The 22651-nt window shown below is 48.7% G+C and overlaps 1 long non-coding RNA gene across 1 annotated transcript in view; it reads right to left on the bottom strand.

Moving 5' to 3' along the window:
- Positions 1-5544: 5544 nt before the first annotated feature.
- Positions 5545-22651, bottom strand: part of LOC112829164 (uncharacterized) — a 40125-nt gene continuing 23018 nt past the window's right edge. The window contains exon 2 of the long non-coding RNA XR_003209671.2: positions 5545-5875. This is a non-coding gene — a long non-coding RNA (uncharacterized lncRNA). The remainder of the gene's footprint in view (positions 5876-22651) is intronic.

Here is a 22651-nt window from a genome sequence, read left to right as displayed (position 1 = left end):
CTGCTCAGGCCCCGGGTTCTTCTGCATCCAGGTCATCATCCACTCACATACCTTTGCCTCCCGTGAGCCCTCCACCTAGGTGAGTATTGTTCCAACGGATAAGGATCCAGGGCCATAGAAGGTTCAGCATTTTAATTACCTATTCACGGCCGGGGAAGTATTTACCTAGGGCAAATACAACACAGGTATCTTGAGATGAAAGGAAGTACAATTATACTGCAGCGGGTGTCTGCCTCAAGGGGGCTAGAGATGTAGGTGATCCACAAGAATGTGAGCTGTCAACACGGAAACGTGTGTTCAGTTTTGAGAGAACAGAATGCAAGATGAATGGATTCCAACCACAGAAAGAGCACGAATCCGTATGGTGTGTGTTGCCAGAAAGCAGGAGGAGCTTGGAGAACCGAAGGAATGTTCGTTGGGTTCTTTTCTGTCTGCATGTGCTTACCCGTAAGTTAGAGCACAGGTCCACATGCTCTGGCCGCAGCCTGCATTCAAGCCATGACCTGTTTTTGAAGATTTGATTTATGTATTTATTTATTTGACAGAGAGAGACACAGCGAGAGAGGGAACACAAGCAGGGGGAGTGGGGGAGGGAGAAGCAGGCTTCCCGCAGAGCAGGGAGCCCGATGTGGGGCTCGATGTGGGGCTCGATGTGGGGCTCGATCCCAAGACCCTGGGACCATAACCTGAGCCGAAGGCAGATGCTTAACGACTGAGCCACCCAGGCGCCCCATCCATGGCCTGTTTTTGAATGGACCTCAAGCTAAGAACGGTTTCTACATTTGAAGAAGGAAGAGGAGAGCAGGAGAAAAAGTTTGCCCATTCCTGTATCATATAAATATATAATTATATAACCAGCCTTTTTCACCATGAATATGCCAAACACCAAAACACAGGGAGGCCAGTGTATGAATGTAAGCCTCCTGCATTTGAGAAGCATTACACGCAAACTAAAGAAAAAACTTACAATGCATCCCAACAAAGCAAAAAAATATATATATGTATATGTGTATGTATATGTATATATGTATATACATATTAAAAACAAGGGGGAAAAGCCCAAGAAAATTATATTTTTAGTACTATATTAGTTTTGGCGTTCATACCTCTGAGGAGCCCAGGGGAAAGATTGCATTCCTCGACCACATTGTCAACTAAAGTGTGAATCTGGGTGAAAACGGTCTTTGAAAATAGTCTGTCACCCCCACCACCTACCAACAAAGGAACATTTACTCTTGAAGGAAAGAGGAATGGCGAGTCTCAGACACTGCCATCACATTGCAAAATCCCAGGGCTTGCCATTGCTCTAAGTCAGTGTGTCCCCGAAGTGATTGATCGCTAGGAAAGCTAATTTTAACACCCTCAATGCATGAAACAGTTGAGGTTAGCCTGACAGAAAAATCTATAAATGACTCACAAGGCAGGAAAGAGGAAGCAAAACTAGCCCTCATCAACTTTATCAGGATGATGTGGCTAAAATTATGTCTAGTTTATGGCTGAGGCAAGGCATGCTGTTTGTGAAGGCCAAGGGACTGGTGGGTAGTAATTCTCCGCAGGGTGACCGCCACTCAAAACGGCTTCAGGTGGACGATAAAGCACACCTTGATTGATGCTGGCGGGGCCACACAAACAATGCATCCTGAAACGTGTAATTAGGGAACACTTCTCCCAAGCACTTACAGAACACACCAACGGGCACATGGGACAATGTGAGGATGAATCATCCGTAGTAAGCCACCCCACATCTTTCCATGAGCAAACTAAAATTATAAGACTATAGTACATGCGGGGGGGGGGGTTGGAATCTGAAAATAGATTCAGCTAAACATGCACAGTGGCCAGTGTCGGGGTTTGGAACCTAGATCTGTTCCCCACCAAGTGAATAGATTCCTGGCCCATGGAAAAGTCTAGTTAACTCATAAAACATCTGAGGTTGTGTGTCTGCGGCACCCGACCATCCTGTGTTAAGTGTGAGGCACATAACTAAAGAGCATCCTTTAGAATTCCCTCCTGTGGTTCTAGTAGCCCAAGAAGTACTCCCTCAGCCCTGGGACAGGGTAGAGGCTCAGGTCAGGGGCTGCCTTGCGGGCCAGATGAAATGAGGAGCAAGCCTCAGGGTACTGGGCAGGAGAAGGGTCTTCTGCTCCCACCCCGACCCTCTGTGTCCAATCAGCCTCTGAGTCCATGTCCTCAGTTTCTCTTGACTTTGTTCCCTTCCTCCTGCCCCTCTTGTCAATAGCAGACCTTCACCATCTGTAGCCTGGGTTATTGCAAAGAGCCTCTAAATTCATTCCCCATGGCTGCTAGAACAAATTGCCAGAAACTTGGCGGCTTTAAAAAATGTATTATCTTATAGGTCTAGGGGTCAGAGGTCCAAAATGTGCTAAAAATCAAGATGTCAGCAGGCTGTGTTCCTTCTGAAGGCTCTAGGGGAGCAACCAGTTCCTTGCTTTCTTATTTCTAGAGGCCGCCTTCATTCCTAGCCCTGTGGCCCTTCCCTTCCCTTCAAACTCAGCAGTGCAGCCTCTTCTGTTCTCTGGCTCCGGTCTCTTCCTCTGCCTCCCTCGGCGACAGATGAAGATCATTGTGCTTGCACAGCGCCCACCACCCCCATCCCCCCATAAGCCAGGCGGCTCATGGCCGCTCAACGTCCTCTGATTAGTCATCTCAATTCCACACGCAACCTTCATTCCCCTTTGCCATGGAACCTAACACATGCACAAGTTCTGGGGATTCAGACGTGGGCCTCTTTGGGAGTCATCATTCAGCCCCCAAAGAGTCTCTAAGATTTCAGTCATGCCCCCTTCCACAATATTCTTCCCGCAATTGCCAGAAATCAAACAGAAATGCCATGCTTTTGTTTAAAATCCTTCTCTGCTACCAGTCTCCTATAGGATAAAGTCCAGACTCCTCACCCGGCCCTGGAGGCCCTCCTTGGAGACGGGCCCTGCCTGCAGTTCTGGCCTCAAAGCCTCCTGCTTCCCCCACCTACACCACGGGTGCAGCAATGCGCAAGACTTGGAAGGAAGGTTGCCCTCCAAATTAGGTTGGCAAGTTCACAGACATGGACGCAGTGAGTCGTCTACGGGGATGAGCCAGGAGATGGTCCCTAACGAAGAGGAAAGGTTTCTGCCACACCCTGTACTCCACCAAGGTACGAGGGCGTCACGTGAAGAACGCGGGGGTCACCTAGTAAGTGGAAATCCAAGCGGACGTACTGTGCCCTGCTGGATGAACAGAAAGGGCTGGTGTGCCAAAGATGAGGGGTGGGCAACAGCACACTGAGACAAGGGGTCCTGAGCAGGAAGAAGGGACAATGGAGGAGTCTCTGCCGCTTCCATCCGCAAGGAGCCTTGACTGGGTCCCTTCAACCAGGATCTTATATACTAAGTCTGTGCTCACCGCCCAACCTTCCTGACTTGTCCACAGGGCAGAATATACTTGTCTAGTCTAGACAGTTCTCACAGCAAATTAACAAATGTGCTCCTGGGGGCGCCAGGGTGGCTCAGTCGGTTAGGCATCCAATGCTTGGTTTCAGCTCAGGTCATGATCTCAGGGTCATGGGACTCAGCCCCGCTTCAGGCTCCACACTCAGCACAGAATCTGAGATTCTTTCCCTCCCCGTCCCTTCCCTCTGCTCCTCCCCCTGCCCCCTGCTCTCTCTCTCTCTCAAATAAATAAAACCTTTAAAAATAAATGTGATCTGGTTGCAGCTATGGGTCTGGACACTTAGTATGCAGCCTCCTCTGAAAGATGGAGCCCTTCTCATTCTGTCCCCTCACACAGGTTCTCAAGCGACAAAGCTAGGAGAAAGACCCAGGTCCCATCTCTCATCTGGTTCCCCCAGACAGCCCCAGGTGTGTGGTCTATGGAAGACAGACAAATGGAAGAAAGGGCGAGCAAGCGGGAAATCGGATGCCACCAGCCCAGAACAGAGGATCCTCCTGGTGGGCAGACCTCCTTCCTCAGGTGACACTTACCTGCATTACTGTGAGGCACACACATTTATATCCGAAAGAGGCACCACATCCATGCTGTTCACATCTCCACACCTTTGCAGGCAGTTCCCACTGACTGAAGTACCCTCTCTTCTCAAAGTCACCTGAAGATCCACACTCTACCCTTCATGATCCGTGCAATATCTGGGACATAATTATACTCAAAAAAATCCATCACTTATCTAGAATTCAGACTTAACTGGGCATTCTTTTTATCTGCTACATCTAGCAAATTTGCGGTTCCTTCAAGACTCAGCTCTTGGGCTCTTCCTACCCTCCCCCCGCTGCCCCGAGGCCCGGGGACTCTCTCTACCACCATTGCACCTCACCTAGGCTCTGTCGTACACTTATCTCATGGGAACACGTTCTCTTGTATCTGCTTTCCTCTCTCAAACATGAGCGCCATGAGGGCATGATCCAAATTTGTGTTATCTTGCCAGTCATTGAAGAAAAATTAGAAAATCCAGGTAAGCAAAAGGGGGGGGGGAAGCACTCAAATATGAATCCAGTACAGCAGGATCCTACTTTTGAGCCTCTGGTGGAAAAGTTGAGACCAATGTGGAAACTCAGACAGTAGATTAAGCACGTTACAGGCGTAGAGAGCCTTTTTATCCCCATCTCTCTTCTTACAGGCGGGACCACATCAGTCACCAAGTGGTCCCAGAGAGATAACCCTGGCTCCCAAAGAAGATCTGCCATCGCTCACTGGCCAACCCCTTGGAGGAATGCACGTGTTCATGGGCAAGAAGGTCTAACCAAAGTCAACGCATTCCAAAAAGTTTGAAATTCATTGTTTCCCCCTGGCTCCTGTCTTTCTTTCTTCCAATAAAGATGAGATCAGCTTATACAACTGGATGTTCTGTAAACCACAAATCTATCTGAAGTGTATTCATTTCACCCTTGATGAATTTCAAGACCTGATTATTTTGCAATTATATCAATGTTGATAAGTGTTAACTATTTACCAGATAAACAAAAAATTATTTTTGGATAACCAAAAAATCAAATTTTGATGTCTCATATCATAGAACAAGAATTTCTGTATGTATCCCCGTAACGGGAAACTTTGAAAAATCATATGCATAAAGAAACGTATTGACTCACATGTTAAAAATAACATTTTTATTTTTGTAGACTGGTAAAGAGGAAAGAGAAAGGAGGGAGAGAATGTGCTCGGGCTCTCTCTAGCTCCTGGTCATATGGAGTCAGTAGTCATGCACGGACTCTGAAAATTGACAAAAAGTGACCAGAATCCAACTCTCCCTGATTTTTTTTTTACATTTTTATTTATTTATTTGTTTGTTTGTTTGTTTTAGAGAGGGAGACAGAGAAAGCATGGGGGGAGGTGCAGAGGGAGAATCTTAAGCAGACTCCACAACCAGCTTGGAGCCCAACACGGGGTTCGACCTCACAACCCTGACATCATGACCTGAGCCGAAATCAAGAGTCAGACACTTAACCCACTGAGCCCCCTAGGGGCCCCACTCTCCTGATTTTTAGCGCCAGGGAAGGGTGTAGTGAGAACCACCAGCATTGACCCAGCATAGATGCTCGATAGATGTTTATTCAATGAATGAGTAAGACAACCACCAGGGCCCCGTAGTTGCCAAAGCCCACCCTGGTTACAAATGTTAGCCCACACCCCATCCCCTTAGAAGTGAAGAAACGCACCAAGTGGAACTCCTGCAGCAGCCCTGCGTCCAAAACGGGCTGGGGCTCTTGAAGCCACCTCGTGGAAGGTATTCTTTTAACTGCAGGTGTTTGTTTCCTTTGGCACAGAAAGATGTAATTTCCCATTTTTAGAACAATGCTCCAAAGAACAGTCACAAAAACAGCTTTCAGAGGGGGCGGTTTTCTTCCTGGCCACTGCTACAGCCCTGTAAAACAACAATAACAACGGGATTTTTATTCAAAACACTGTTTGCCTCTCTCTGTAAAATCAGGAGGCCATTCGTTAGCTTCGCACGAGCTGAGAAAAGATCCCTGCGACCCCTTGGTAGAGCATCCAAACTCTTCTCTTTGGGAGGGGTCGATTTGGAAACTACTCTGCTGTTGGATCTGTTTTGGTCTTGATACACCTCCTTCCATGTTGTTCTTATGCGGTAAGGGTGGAAAGGAAGTGTCTAGAAAGCCTGTGTCTGTTCTTCAGGTGCCCCGTGCAGTCTTGAAACCAGAAGAGGACACTCTGTTCTTGAGGACATGCAAATAGCAGACTGAAGGAGAGGACCCAGGAACCGATGAGGTGCATCCCCTCCTGTCTTAGCCATGAAGAAATCCCTTTCATTACCATCTCCACACAGACTTCCTCTCTGCTTCGTAAACTCAAGAAATTGGCTCCAAGACTTCGGGAGCCCTCCCCCTCCCTCCCCATCTACTTAGCCCTTCCTTTCCATGCTGCTGCCTCACCTGGATCACACAGAACTCCTCCCCACCTGAACTTGCATTTTTCTCTCCTCACCGGCCTCCTGGCCCAGTCACTTGGACGTCCCGTGTGGGCCTGCACACCCCAGCTTCATCTACACCCTCCCTGCTCAACCATGGTCAGTGACTCCTCTTCCTATAGACAAGAGTCCAGCATCCTTGGTGGGACCTCATCTGGAGCCAGTCTTCCTTTCCAAGCTTATCTTCCACAAGTTCCTACATAAATCTTAGGCGCCCTCCAAAATGGCCGGCTCACCACTCCCAGACTCCACACCCGCCCTCTGGGTACCACCTCCCTCCCTCACCCCTTACCAAAGCACTGAGATTCTGCCCCATCCACAAAGTATCTTCACTTCGTAAAGAAATCATTAATATAACTTTTTTTTTCATATATGTGCTGAATTGTATGAAGGAGAAAGGTGCTAAGCCACTTTAAGAGTCCTGGGTGGAACCAATTCAGTGTCAGTTTTGACATTTCTATACTACCCTTTACTGAGCACATGCTATGACCCTGCTGCTGAGCTGAGGGCTCCTTAGGTATGACCTCATTCAACCCTTGCAATGAAACTATAAGGTAAGTACCGCGTCCCCTTTTTACAGACAAGGAAACAAAGACTTTGAGAAGCTAAATAACTTCCCCGAGGGCCTCCCGGTTTAAGAGGAGTGAGCTGGAGCTCAGGCTTGGCTCACAGTATTGACTGCTGTGGCCAATACTTGACACTTCTTTCTCGGAGACTTTACAACACAGCACAGTTAGGATGAGCAGCATGGGTAGGAAACCACAGGTTCTTCTCCCAGTTAGAACAAATTCATGGAAAGTTTCCCCATTCAGTGTTGGGGGGTTTTTTCTTCTTGTTTTTGTTTAAGACAGTAGAGGGATTTAATCCTGGAATATTGGGAGACATGATGAAGTTTTCTTTAAAAAATGGTATCAGGGTGCCTGGGTGGCTCAGTTGGTTGAGTGTCCGACTCTTGGTTTCAGCTCAGGTCGTGATTTCAGTGTCTTGAGATCGAGCCCACATCAGGCTCCACACTCAGCATGGAGTCTGCTTGAGATTCTCTCTCCCTCTCCCTCTGCCCCTCCTCCTGCTGCATTCTCTCTCTTTCTCTCTCTCTCTCTCAAATAAAAATAAATAAATCTTTTTTAAAAACGGTATCTAAGGCTTTGATGCTTGGAGGGGAAGCTTTGATGCTGCACCTACATCACCCTAAGATCCCAAGCCAAGTAGCAAGAACATGGATTGTGGTGCTCAGGTTCTGGCTCCTATGTTTTGCAGCAGAGAGGCCCAGTAAGATATTTACCTTATGAGGTCTCAGTTTCCTCTTCTATAAAATAATAATACTTAGCCGACAGGGTGGTTTGGATGGATTCAATGAAATAATTTATACAAAGCACCTAGCATACAACGAGTGTTCAATAAATTAGTACTGTTACTACTTCCCTTGGACATAAGAATCTGTGTTTCTTTTCATTTTTTTAAATCGAAGTCTAACACATATACAGTCAAGTACTTAAGGAGTGCACTTGTCGTGATGAGCACAGAGGGATGTATGGAAGGGTTGAATTATACTGTTGTACATCTGAAACTAATATAACACTGTATGTTAACTAACTGCAATTAAAATAAAAACATAAAATAAAATAAAAACTGGGGTGCCTGGGTGGCTCAGTCAGCTGAGCACCTGACTCCTGATTTCGGCTCGGGTCATGGTCTCAGGATCCTGGGATTAAGCCCCAGGCGTAGGGCTCTGCCCTCAGGGGCGAGTCTGCTTGAGGATTTGTCTCCCTCTCCCTCTATCCCTTCCCACCCCCACCCACCCAACCCCTGCTCACTCTCTCTCTCAAATAAATAAATAAATCTTTAAAAATAAAAAAATGCATAAATGGATAGCTTGATAATCATTTACATATATATGCACTTACATAAGTATACCAGTCCAGACATAGAATATTTCTAGCACCCCAAAAGTTTCTCTCGTGCACCCTCTCATTCCATAGCTCCACCAGATATACCTATGATTTGACCTTTCATATTTTAGCTTTGCCTCTTCTTGAACTTCGTAGTAATGAAATCCTACAACGTGTAATCTCTCACTTCTATGTAGTACTCTACTGTAGGAATACACCACCATTTGTTTATGGCTTCAACCTCCAGTTGATGGGAATTTCAAGTTTGGAGACAATGCCTTTGAACATTCTTGTACATATCTCTGTGCTGTTTATATCTCTTAGATACATATACCCAGAGGGGAATGACAGAGTTAGGGAGTAGGCATATCTTTAGCTCGAACAGAAACTAACAATTTTCTACGTGATTGTACATTTCTACAGTCCCCACAGCAATGTATGATAGATAGTTCCAGTGGGTCCATATCTTCAGTGACCCCTGGTATTGTCACCCTTTTCATTTTTGCCGCTCTGGTGGGTGTGTAGTGGTATGTCCTCGTGGTTTTAATGTGCATCTTCCCAGTGAGTAATGCTATTGAGCACCTTTTCATAGTTTATTTGGCCATCTGGATTTGTTATTTTGTGAGGATCTATTAAGTCTTTTGCCCAGTTTTTATCCGGTCATCGTCTTTTTCTTACTGATTTGTTTTAAGGACTTTTTTTTTAAGATTTTATTTATTTATTGGTGAGAGAGAGACAGAGAAAGTGCAAGCAGGGGGAGGGGCAGAGGCAGAGGGAGAGGGACAAGCAGACTCCCTGCTGAGCGAGGAGCCTGACACGGGGCTGATCCCAGGACCCTGAGATCATGACCGGAGCTGAAGGCAGATGCTTAACTGACTGAGCCACCCAGACACCCTTCTTATTGATTTAAAATGGTTCTTCGCATATCCTTAAAACGAATACTTGGTCAAATGTATGTATTGCAGATTTCTTCTGAGTCTGGGGCTTGCCTTTTCATGTTTTTAATGGTGCGTTTTGATGAGGAGATGCTATAATTTTGATAAAGCTCAACATACCTATTTTTCTTCTATGGTCAGTGCTTCTGGCGTTCTGTTTTAGAAAATTTTGCCCACCCCCAGGGTCACAAAGACATCCTCTCTATGTTAATTTCCTTTTATCTTGCTTTCCCGGTAGCTTCCTTTAGAGTTGAGATTAGCTTCTATTTCAATAAGGAGAAAAGGTCCCACAGAAAAACTCACCATGACTGGTTTGCGTGCTTTTGCTCACATGATCATGACTACCAGTCTTTGGACCATCCAGTCTGTTATCCTAAGGCCAACTTAGAGCATCAGAGGGCACCATTGCTGACTGGCTGCATTGCTGTAATTCCAGAGACTCTAATTTGGGCGGCGGGGGGGGAGGGGGGGCATCCTCCAAAATGAGCCAGAAAGGAGAAGGGAAGCTATCAGTCCCCCTCAATACTATTTACATTCTCAGGCCAGCGGTTTACTCCAAAACCCTAGCTGTGATCACTTTGCAGACACATTCTTCCCATCCTAGCAACTCTCACTGCCCCTCCTTTATAAGCCTTTTCCCCACGCATGTTCTTTTCTCCCTGGATTTGCCCTTTCATCATCATTCACCTACCCAGTTGACGCCTTTGCTTCTTCCCCCCTTAACCACCCCTCCTCTAACTCCAGGTTTCCCAGCTTCAGTGGGGAGGAGCCTCATTTCCCAAGTGCCACGGACATTTGGGGCTGGAAACTGTTGCTGTGGGGCCTGTCCTGTACACTGTAGGACGCACAGCTCTTCTGGTTCCTCCCATTTCCTTCCCACCTTCCTTCTGTCAATCAAGAGGCCCGAGGGAACAGTAAGGGGGTGGGAGGCAAATCATAGCTTTTTCAAGCTGAAGAGAGCCTTAGATATGATCTAGTGCAACCCCCTCATTTTACAGATGAGGAAACGGATCCCGAGAGGGGGAGGGAAAGGATGCACCAGAGCCAAATATGTGGGGGAACAAAGCCAGGCCAAACAGGAAGTTGAAATTCCAGGGCTTGAGGCAGAATTTCCAGTCCCACCAGGGAACCTGGGACTGCTTCCCACAGCAACTTTCTCCTTCCAAGCCATGCATCCTATTCCAGAAACAACCAGGACTGCTCAGATAGAGCAGCAGACTCAGATGGGACAAGCCCCCAGCGTGTGTGCATGAGCATCGGTCCCTGAGAGCCTGCTCCAGAGCCTCTCATGGACACAGATGACAACCCATTCTATCGGGGATGTTTTGAGATGACAAATGCCATGACCATGTCTTAGTTTTAATTCTATCATCATGAGGGAAATGATGGGCATACCACCTGCCCGCATCTGTCCCAACGGAGGAGTTGGAGAGCAACAGAGGTGGCTGGAGAGCTGGAGGGAGCCTGGAGATCGGGTCTGTCCTGGCCCTGTCGCCAAACAGGCAGATGATGGGACCCCCCTACCCCAGGGTAGCGCTCAGCTGGAACCTCCCAAGTTATGGTGGCTGTTAACACCTACTGAGCGCTTACCGTACACTAGACACGGGTGCCCTCCAGAAATGTCTTCGACGGGGTCACCCATATACCCAAATCACCCTACTCATTACTTCTTGCCAACACCAAGCTCACCCCTAATGTCACCATCAGACATCCATGGAGACCCCCTTGTGTGTAAAAGTCCACACCAAGAACTTACACAAAACTCAAGATTTTAGCGGTTCCATGATGAGTATTTTCACTTTAACAGTTATGAACTTGTGTCAACAATTATTAGAAAAATGCCAGATTTCATTTATGGTAGTGATGAAGATTTCTTTTTAATTAAATGTGAGGTTTTAAAATAAATCTGTTTCAAGAGGACCATTAAACAAACTGTACGGAGGGCATGTGGATGTGCAGAGAGGGTGATGGTGGCCCTGGATGGACTTAAGTGTGGGCCTCCAGCTTAGAGGCGGCTGCCCTGCCGTAGCCCTTGCACATCGGACTCCCACCTGCCGCTCCCACGGCCTCTGCCTCAGTAAAGCCCTGTGGATTTGAAAGACCCTAGTCAGCCCTTCTGCCTTCTCCTGGCCTGTTCCACGTGAGGGTCACTCACTTCTGGATTCTCTCTGCTTTCTGGTGGTAAAAGAGAAACCCAGCAAGGCTGATAAATGTACTGAGATCCACAACCAAGAGGCCAAGTAAGAAGACAGAAAGGCATGAGGATACCGCGCCCTTAACCTGGTTCCAGTCCTGGGCCTTCTGCCGCCCAACGGACTTACAAGACCCTGGCTGGGAAAATGTCCGGCCCAAGGCCCTCTGATGAGGATCCCTCCTGCACTGGTCTGTGCACTGGCCATGCTGTCAAGGACCCCACACCACCCCCTCCTGCCGGGGGTATGGTGGCATGGGGGTAAATGGCGCAGGCTGGTGGCTCCAGAATCTAGGTCCTATGGGAATTCCAGCCTCAGACGAAATTTCCTGTACTAGTACCTATACCTGGTGATACAGGAAGGACTGTCCTCCCTTGGCAAATAGAGACAGTTTATAAATAATACTCATAAATGAGATGGGGGGACTTGCTCAAAGCCCCAGGGATATAACAGCAAACAATAGGCTGGAATCCCAACCAGCCTCCAAACCCCACCGTCCCCAGCTCTCTCAAAGACAGGAGTCAAACACCATCTGCCCTTGGAGTGCCGGCCATTGTATTCTCTTAGGCGCCACCTCCCCCACAGCTGGGCGGGTGCCTGGACAAGGAAGCCTGAGCCTTGTTCAGGGCATTGTTCTCCCTCAGAAGAGGATCTCGAAAGCAGAAGGAAATTAGAAACAACCACACAATGAATACCAGATTCTCCTTTCTCCCTGCTTTGGCGGCCAGGAGATTAAGCAGGGCCGGCTGACAGTGCACCCCACCCAGCAGCTGCTGGCCCTCCAGGAAGTCGTCCATGCCATTGGGAAGGGCTGGTCTTGGAGGCTGCTCTGGTTCTCTATTGATTTCCACAAGGTCCATGTTCTTTCTCCAGCTAGATGCTGACTCTTGGAGGGCAGAGACGCATCTGGGGCTTCCTTCCCACAGGGTATACCCAACAAGTTGCTGGCACTCTGTGTTGGCGGGTTGAGTAACTGATTCCACCTGGGCACTTTCCTAGACACTTCAGAGGAGTAAACTCATCGAATCCCCATAGCCATCCCATGAGGGAAAAACTACTGTTAGTCACATTTTGGTCATGAGGTAGTGGAGTCCAGGTGACCCAGGGACGGGCAGGACTGATCTGACTGGTAGCTTTGATGGGACTACATGATCCCGCTCCTCACTTCTTACCAACATCAGCATCCCCCAGTGAAGCCATGAGACATGCATGGAGGCCTCCTGAGGTCAACCTCCAACCCCACATGCCAGCTAAAGAGGGTGACCTAAGAGAAGACATGTCCCCTTCAGTACTTGCACCCCGACCGACAGCACAGGATGTGGGTGGACATTAACAAGCTCTTGAGGAGGAGACGCACAGAGCTAATGTCAATCTTACGAACTTTGCATCTGAACATTCCTGCTAAGGATTTTTTTCTTAAAAATACACTCTTTTTTTCTGTTGGGGCTATTATTCATTTTAACATAATGTTGTGTTTTATGCCTCCTACGTAAGTAGGCACCAGCTTTAAATGTTGTGGAATATTGAGCTCATATATCTTAGTCAAACTTCTGTTTGCTTTTTGCTGCATCCATAGCTACGATCTGAATAAATAGAGGAGAAATGTTTGGCTCCCAATCCTACTAGCTGGGCCCTATGCCATCATTCCCCAAAACAAAGGGGAAAAGATGCCAGAAGTGAGGGACCAGGATTAATGGTGAAAGAAAACACCGTCCTGTTCCAAGGGGTCCTGTGCAGGGTCAAAACTCCCCAGAAAGGGATGTGGAGAGGGCAGGAAGGCATTCCCCGTAGGTCCTCATGAGGAGCATGCGTATTTTAAACCTGTGGGCCGAGGAGAGAGGCTGTCACAGCCCAGCCCACTGCAAATGAGGTCACAGGCTTGGAGGACACCAGTGAACCCCAGCTTGTAAGTGGTATGCCTAGACGTGGGACCCAAGTCCTCTCTGCTCCCCCACCACCTTGTTGTCCATGGGCTGCAGGATCTGGAAGCTCTGTGCTGTCTGTTAAGTGTCCTGCACCCTCTGAATGGCATGATGTAATAACCACACCCCTGACCATGTACAGGGCGTACATGAACAAGAAACCTCAAGGATCAGGCTTTGTCCTTGGACTTTCTAGTGTACAACCACACAAATGGATCTGGGGTTTTTGTTGTTTTTGTTGTTGTTAGTCTGTTATATCAGAATGTTAAAACAAAGGTGCTGGAAAGGTCAAGGTCACCCGTTCACTCTCTAAATGAGCCCATTGTCACACAAAGGAAAGAGGGGAATCTTCATCCCTGGGCATCTTCACCATCCTGCAATCCTCCTCCCATCTCCGAAGGCATCTGAGTCTCCAGAAAAGCCTCCCCACTGGGTCCAGTAACAGCCACCACCTCTTGTGCACTTGAACCCATCCTCGTGCCTCTTTCAAGACCAGGGAATCAACTACCCCATCTTGCTTCCCACTCTCTCCTGCTGGCTTCTTTGGCTCATCCAAAAAACATCTTCAAGTCTGCCCCAAGAAAGATCTCTTTGTGTCTGCCTCCTGTGGCCAGAGATTGTCCCATCTTTCCTCTTTTTTTTTTTAAGATTTTATTTATCCATTCATGAGAGACAGAGAGATGCAGAGGCAGAGGGAGAAGCAGGCTCGCTGCGGAGCAGGGAGCCCGATGCAGGACTCGATTCCAGGACCCTGGGATCATGACCTGAGCCGAAGGCAGACGCTTAACCGACTGAGCCACCCAGGCATCCCCCATCTTTCCTCTTACCTTTAACATCAAACTTCCTGGTAGTCTACCTTCTTCTTCTAAATTTCTCCCACTAATTCCTAAGCCTGCAGTGGGCAGCCCAGCCCAACCACTCTATGGGAACTGCTCTCTCAAGGGCCACAAATAGTCTATAAGCATCAACTCCAGCAGCCACTGCTCAATACCCATCCTATCTGACCTTTCTACATCAATCAAACCAACAGAAAAAACTCTTCCTCGTGAGATGTGCCTAGAGCAAGCACTGTGCATGGCTTACTCAAAAACCATTCCCCTTCTCCTCAGCTGGCACAAGACCAACTTTGTTCAAGGACAGGAAAGAGATTCTTTTATTTCAACAGGGTGGGCACAGGCCTTGGTCCAAGGGCAGGCATGTATCCTTTCTAACCAGTGGAATATGGAGGAACATCTGTTGGAGTCTTCTGGGGGCAGCCCACCCCCCACCCATAAGAGAGAGACATATGAGGAGGATGTCTGCCCCATGCTGCTCCCTGTTTCCTGTCTTTGAACTCAATTGTGTGAGGATGTGATGCTTGAAGCTGAGGGAAGGCCAAGAGCACTCAGCAACACTGGCCCAGAGCTTTGCCACCAAACATTCTGACTATGAGAAAAATCATCTCTGTCTACATCACCACCGGACAGGTGTGCCATTACCTGGAGCCAATAGCATCCCTAACCAATATGTCACTACTCTCTTGGTTACTGACACTTCTCTCCTGTCCCTCATTCTCAAGTCTCCATGACCCTTTGACAGCCCCTCTGCCCACCCCTTGAATATCGGGGTTCTCCTGGACCTCTCTGCTGCTTGGGTGTATGTCCTCTTCATCCACCTGCTTACTAACTCAACAGATATCTTTTGGCACCTTCTATGTGCCTGGCTGGCCTCATAGAGTTGACGCTCTAGCGGAGGGGACAACTAATAAACAAGATGAACAAATAATAAATCTCAACTTTTGATCACTGCATGCTCTGAATGAAATGATCAACTAAAGAGGATGTTGAGAAAGATGTGGAACGTCCTCAGGCTGTAGTCAGTGACCTGAGAGGGAACATTTAGGCTGAAGTTTGAAGGATGAAAAGGAACTGACAACGATGGGGCACAGCATTCCAGACAGTAGGAACAATGTGAACCATGGGTGAGGACCTGAGGAAGGAAAGACTTGGCACGTTAAGGGGAATGCAAGGAAGCCAGTGAGGCTGAAGAAGAGTGATGGGGAGGAGGAAGTCAGATGAAGCTCAGATCCGTGCAGGACCTTGTAAGCCTCAGGAAGGCAGTGGTTGTTAACGCTAAGTGCAGTTGGAATTCATGAGGTAAGATGATTAACAGTCGAATCTGTGTTAGTGAAAGATCGATGCGGCTGGAATCTGGAGCCAGAGTAGAAGAGGGGAGGCAATGTGGACTCACAGTCACCCTGGTGAGAGATGGGGGTAGCTTGGCCCAGGATGGTAGCAGCGTTGACGGTGATGTGTTTCCCTTGTGATGTACTCCTGAGGTAGAAATTATGGGACTAGCTGATGAGGCGGATTCCAGGGGTGAGGAAGTAAGAGGCATCAAAGATGTTCCCCATATTTTCTAGCTTGAACACAAGTGAGTGTCGTACCATTGATTGAGATGGAGAAGCAGGTTTGGAGGTGAGGCATGCAAATCATTTTTGGGGTTCTGTTTTGGAGATGTTGTGTTTGAAATGCCTGAGAGCCATCCAAGTGAAGAGAGCAAGAGACAGCCAAGTACTCAAAGTTGGAGCTTAGGGAACTGGGAATTTGGAGATTGTCAGCCTAGAAATGTATTTAAAGCCATGAGGAAAAATAAAATAATAAAATAAAGCCATGGGAATGGATGGGATCCACTGACGGAAACATGGACAGGGAAACAGTAGGGTCATCAGGCCATTTAAATGAGAGATATTTATTCTTCACATCTCCTTTTGTCTTCTCCTTGTGTTATTAGATTGCCACATCTTATCGGTTTAAGTCCAAAATATCCCAAAAGCTGTCTTCTCTCTCCATTCCCATGATTGTGCCTTTCCAGCCTTGACCTTGTCTCACCTGGAGACTTTCAACAGCCTCCGGGACCTCAGTGCCTCCAGGGCATCCACCATTCTGCCACCGGTGGGGTGGGCCACTGCTCAGCCTTAGCAAAACTGAAACCAGAGGGTGCAGCAGGAAACCTCAGAGAAGCAGTTGTGGGAACAGGGTTACTCAAGCCTGAGTTGGAGAGGCCCCCAGGACAGAGAGAATGAGGTGCCCAGGTCGGTAACCGCAGCAACTGGGGTGGGTGCAGGCAGACTCAAGCCATGCACCTTAGTCAGCACCCTGCTCTGACAGGAGTGCCTTTATTAGGGCAGTTGACTCACATCAGCCCATGTGGTTTCAAACTTCAAGGTGCCACGCAACACCTGGCATGCGAGCGGGCTCTCTACAACAGACAGCAACCACAACACCAAAAATAACAGTGACTAACGTTTGCTGAGCGCTTACAATGTGCCAGTCACTGTTCCAAGTGCCCATATGCTCCCCAAGTCCACAAGACAACCCCACGAGGCAGGTATTATAGACGGGGACGCTGAGGCTCAGGGAGGTTGAGGAGCTGTTAATAGCAAGGGCTTTGGTGTTAGACAGGCATGGGTTTGTCTGCCGCTACCTGATTGGGCTTTGTGGGCTCTCCCAGCCTCATCTGCAAAAGGGACTTAAATAAGAAAACTTGGGGTGCGCCTGGGTGGCTCAGTCGGTTACGCCACAGGCTCTTGATTTTGGCTCAGGTCGTGATCTCAGCGTCCTGGGATCAAGCCCCACGTCGGGCTCTGTGCTCAGCGGAGAGTCTGCTTCAGGATTCTCTCCCTCTCCCTCTGTCCCTCCCCACCGCTCACTTGCATGTGCTCTCTCTCTCTCTCTCTCTCTCTCTCTCTCAAATAAATAAATAAATCTTGAAAAAGAAAAAGGTAACTTGGTAAAGCCTTTAGTTAACGCTTATCATAAGAAATGCTCAATACCGATCACTGTGATAGCTATTACAAGAAAAACAAAAGCCAGCTTGTGCCATTTCCCCATATAAAAACCTCCAGTGGCTCCCAATCCCCAAAGATAAGGACTCTGGTCTCACCATAACCCACCCACATGACCCACTCCTCCATCTGGGGCCACTCACTTCCTGAATGTACCACCTTGTTACACCTGCTTCTCTGCTCTTGTTGTCTCCAGGAGCAGAACGCCCTGCTGGCCCTACTCCACCAGGGAGGAGACAGGAAGTTGCACTCAGGGAGGTCCAAGGGCCACCAGCCCTAAGCTCATTAGACTTACAGACTGGGACCTCTCTCTCTTTCTTGCATTCTGAGCACCTAGCACAGCGGCTGCCACTCAGTAGACGCTGACTGAAGCAAGTATCAAAAGCTCATGACATCTTCAAAAAGCAGCCATGGGAAGGTTGATGGAGAGACCAGTTCAGGATTCCAGGAAGGGCCAACGTCTCAGCCAGCCCTTCTAGCTGGGGCCAGTGGTATCACCTCCACATGCCAAGGGCGGGTCTCAACTCATCTCTCCTCCACCAAAACTTCAGAACAATCCTGGGGGCGAGACTTCAGTTTAAATAACATGGGTGGTTTGGGGAATGCAGCCCCGGGCAAAAGGTAGGGTCAGAGAAAGGTTGTCATCTGGTCTGATATTCTTACAGGTGCCTCTGCAAACCCAGACACTCACCCTGTGCCCATCCCAGGTCCTTGCCCAGCGAGCCAGCTGGCAGGACAGTTGCTGGAATGCTTAGAATGGATGCTTACTAGTAAGACTCTCTAGGGGGCGCCTGGCTGGCTCAGTCGGTGGAGCATGGGACTCTTGATCTTGGGGTTGTGAGTTCAAGACCCACACTGAGTGTAGAGGTAACTTAAAAAATAAAATCCTTAAAAAAAAGGGGGGGCTCTCCAGAAGCCCAAAAGCCTTTAGTCTCAAAAAATATAATAATAATCTCACAGGACAGATGGCACTTCAGTGCCTGTGACAATTAGCACTATATTCCCAAGAAGACTACAGGCAGATCACAAATCCCACTCCAAAGAGAGCAATCAGAATAACAGATAACATTTCTTCCTACGTGCCCAGGATTTCACATTTATAGTCTCATCGTATGTGTACAACACTGCTATGATGTGCGTGGCTATTATTATCCCCTTTTTAGCAAGGGGGAAGCAGAGGCTAATTCAGAACAGCTTGCGGGGGTGCCCGGGTGGCTCAGGTCAAGTGTCCAACTCTTGATTTCAGCTCCAGGTCATGATCTCAGGGTCATGGGATGGAGTATAAGCTCCCCCGCACTCAGCAGGGATTCTGCTTGAAATTCTCTCTCTCACTCTCCCTCTATCCCTCCCCACCCCTCCCTCTCAAATAAATCAATAAATTAAAAAAAAAAAGAAAAAGACGGCTTGTAAGTAGGGAGCTAGACCTGAACGCAGCCCTGCTCTGGACCCTGAGGTTCTATCTACCAAGCCACAGAGCCTGTTCCATTGCACTGTCTGCAGGAGGGGGCTCTGATCCCACGTGACTGTGGGTTGGGGGGGGTCAGTGGGATTCCTGCAGTTTCTTACCAGCTGCTTTTACTTGGAGGGTGGAGAAGGCAGGCAGGCACTGTGAGAGCAGTCCCCCAGTGACTGCTTCATTAGTGCTCTAGCCGTCCCTGCCATGGTTTTATCTGACTTCCATCTAAGACTTCCCAAGCTGGGGGGTGATAGAGATCGAAGTCAGTAGGTGCCTTCCACAACCCCTGTCCCCTGAGTCTGAGCTCTTCCGGGGCTCACACAATGGGACCTGTGAAGTTGTAAGAGGGGTTTCTGCAAATTTTGCAAGAATAATATGAGGAACCTATGCCCATCTGCTCCCCAAAACAGAGTCAGATGTCCCAGGGGCATCCCATCTCCAAACCCTATCCATAGCTAGGCACTGCATTTCCAGAAGGGTAAACAGCATTATCTTGACATGCCAGAAGGCGTGCTTCAGATATTTTAAACCTGTCTCTGCTTTCTCCCACAATTCAGGTTGTTCTTCCACCGAGCAGTGCCTTAGGGCTGGCTGTTATCACTCTTGTCCAACTTGTCACTCATCAGCTTCCCTGAGGACCAGCGTGGCTCCAGGGTAATTTCTTCTACCTTATCCTCATTCCAGGGGAAACCACTATACTCAACACCATTTGGGCTGAGGAAGTTGAATGAGTGAAAGCAATAAGAATAAAATCGGGGGGCGGGGGGCGCTGGGTGGCTCAGTCGGTTAAGCATCTACCTTCAGCTCAGATCATGATCTCCAGGTCCTGGGATCGAGCCCCATGTCGGGCTCCCTGCTCAGCAGAGAATCTGCTTCTCCCTCTCCCTCTGCCTCTCCCTGCCCCCCCCCCCCCCCTTTTTCTCTCTCCAATAAAAAAATTTTTTAAAAAAAATAATAAAATCAGCCATGATTTTCTGAGTACTCAATATGTGTCAGGTACAATGACTCAGAAATGAGGAAACAGAGACTCAGAAACACCCCAGGAGACCCGGCTCGTCAACAGCAGAGCCAAGTTTGAACCCAGGACTTGCACTTGTCACTGCACAATTGTCTTCCAAGAAGGTTTACAACCCAGTGCCCATAGGATCTGAGCGAATTCTCCAGAGTGTTTCAGCTCCCTTAGAGGAAGGGGTGGCTTGAGGAGACCCTTTAAGCAAGAGATATAGTTTGAATTCTAGCCTGAATTCAGGGGCTCTGCCCCAGGAACACATCTCCCCATAAAAGGACTGTGTCTAAATACCCTCTGCCATGTGCACGGTCAGAAACTCTAAGTTAATTTGGAGACAGCCAAAGGGTTTGAAAAGAATGCCATCTTCCACCTCTAGCACCCTCAGAATGACTATGAACAGAGAGACTATCAAATTCCAAACCATTTAAATAATTGACGTGAATAAGAGGCTGAAACCAAGACAGCCTTAAGATCAAGGTGAGGGAGCTAGAATGTTCGTGGTGGCAGCGGGAACTGCCCACCCTCACTCCAGCAACAAGCCACCAGGATGCCATCCTCAGGACCCCGCCTTCAGCCAAAATCAAAGCCAAATGGCAGGTAAAGAGATGCTCAGTCCAGGAACCCAGGCAGGGACAGATTTGCCAGGATGTTGGGAAAGTCCACAAAGTAGCTCAAGAGGACCCTTGTGGAAGAGAAGAGTGGGAGCGGGAGAAGAGGAGGGGGCTGGACAAGTGACCTCCATGAGCTCATCCTTTTTTTTTTTTTAAGATTTTATTTATTTGAGAGAGAGAGAATGAGAGATAGAGAGCACAAGAGGGAAGAGGGTCAGAGGGAGAAGCAGACTCCCTGCTGAGCAGGGACCCCCCCCCCGATGCGGGACTCGATCCCAGGACTCCAGGATCACGACCTGAGTCGAAGGCAGTTGCCCAATCAACTGAGCCACCCAGGCGCCCTCCATGAGCTCATCCTTGGGTTGAAAGTTAGTGGACTGGCACACTTGCCCCCGTGCTGGGCTCTAGGCTTGTCCTTAAAAGGCTCCAAGAATTTGAGGACCTACACCCCAGCCACCTGGTTGTTTGCCGAAGCCCAGATTTGCACTTCCTAAAGAAATGCATGGACTGGATCCATGAGAAGGCCCTAAATGGCCAACAACCTCCACTGGAGCACCTATCACATTGTCTTTCTTAAAAGGGTTTCCTGACCCACTGAAAGCAATCAAGAGTTTTGTGAACCCTAAGGAACTGGGCTGGGAGCCCAGAGGTCCCCAACCTTGCCTTTGTTTTGTCTCCCTAATTCCCATGGATGTGATCTTCATGTTTCTTCTAGAGCTACCATCTGCTCCTCCTTCCGTATCCCACACACTCACCTCCCCACTCCACCCGTGGAGCTGATCTCAACCACACATGCCAGGCTGGGGCCCAGGCAAACCCAGGCATTGACCATAATTCTAGACTCGCTGCAGTTGGCAGCATGGTCCAGTGGGATGGGCTGCCTGGGCAACCACAGCGTGGCCCCCACACAAGGTTGCACCCCACTCTCGTGTCTGGCTCCCTAGAGGGGGCCTTTTCTGTCTGACCCTCAGAGGTCCTGGTCCGGAGACCGGCCCTTGTTATGGGCTGAATTGTGTCCCTAAACCCATATGTGGAACCCCTAACCCCCATTAGCTCAAAATGTAACTCTATTTGGAGACAGGGTCTTTAAAGAAGTGGTTAAGTTAAAATAAGCCCATAGGGTGGGTCCTAATCCAGTCTGACTGGTGTCTCCATAAGAAGAGGAAATTTGCACCCACAAAGAGACACAAGGACTCACATGCATGCCGGAAAGACCACTTGAGGACAAGGTGGGAAGACAGCCGTCTGCAAGTCAACAACAGAGGCCTCAGAAGAAATCAGACCTCTGACACCTTCATCTTGGACTTCCAGGCTCTGGAACTGTTCTGTGGTGTTTTGCTATGGTAGCCTGAGCAAATTAATACAGACCTCATTACAGGCCTCTATCACTTTCTGTCACTAATAATAATAAAGCCTAACCTTTATTCTACACCAGGCACTGTGCTAAAGCAGTTTGTATGCTTATCTCATTCAATCTTCTCAACAACACAGGGAACGTTACCCCATTTTACAAATGGGAAAACTGAAGTTCAGAGAAGTTAATGCCTTATCCAAGCTCACAGCCAGTGGATAAACAACTCAGACAGGATTCAACTCGAAGCCATCACAACACAGCCCGGGCGGGCCCAGGGCACCAGTCCCTGGAAGGACCCTGCAACAGATTGAATGTGTGTCCCCCCCAGAATTCATCTGTTGAAAATCTACCCACTCCCCCTGCTCCGTGTGTGCACACGCGCGCGCACGCGCACACGCGCACAGACACACACACACACACACACACACAGCACCATGATGTTAGGAGGCGGGGCCTTCAGGAGGTGATTAGCTATGAGGGTGGGGCCCTTGCGATGGTATTAGTGCTCTTATATAAGGGACCTCAGAGAATTCCATCACCTCCTTCCACCACGTGAGGACACAGTGAGAAGTTGACAGGCCGCAACCCAGAAGAGAACCAGAACCTGACCTCAGACTTCCAGAGCTACGAGAAATACGTTTCTATCATTAATAAGCCACCCAGTCTACGGTATCCTGTTATAGCAGCCTGAACTAAGTCAGCCCCCGCAAGCCCAGCTCTCAGACCAGCTGGATGGGTAGGGCCAACATGGCCAGTGGTGGTGCATGGCCCCATAGCGCCTTCCTGGAACCCCAGTGGTGGCAGGTCTTCCCAGGAGCCCATGAACCTCGCGTTCCTCATCTGAAGACCTGTGGAGCCGTGACTTCGTTCCTCTCCCCTCTGAGGGATGCCTCTGCCACTTTGTTCTTTGGCAGCGGGCACTGAGCAACCCACTGGAACCATCAATAAGCTCGCGCTTCACAAGCCGTCTTGGGTCCTCTTCGAATCATTCCTGTTAGCTAAGTGCCCTTGGGGACTC

Source organism: Callorhinus ursinus, unplaced genomic scaffold (assembly GCF_003265705.2).
Source record: "Callorhinus ursinus isolate GAN/ISIS: 27379988/994484 unplaced genomic scaffold, GSC_fseal_2.0 scaffold51, whole genome shotgun sequence".
In the NCBI taxonomy this organism is placed as follows: Eukaryota; Metazoa; Chordata; class Mammalia; order Carnivora; family Otariidae; genus Callorhinus; species Callorhinus ursinus.
Note: the sequence above shows the minus strand (reverse complement) of the source record. Positions and strands in the feature narration are given on the sequence as shown.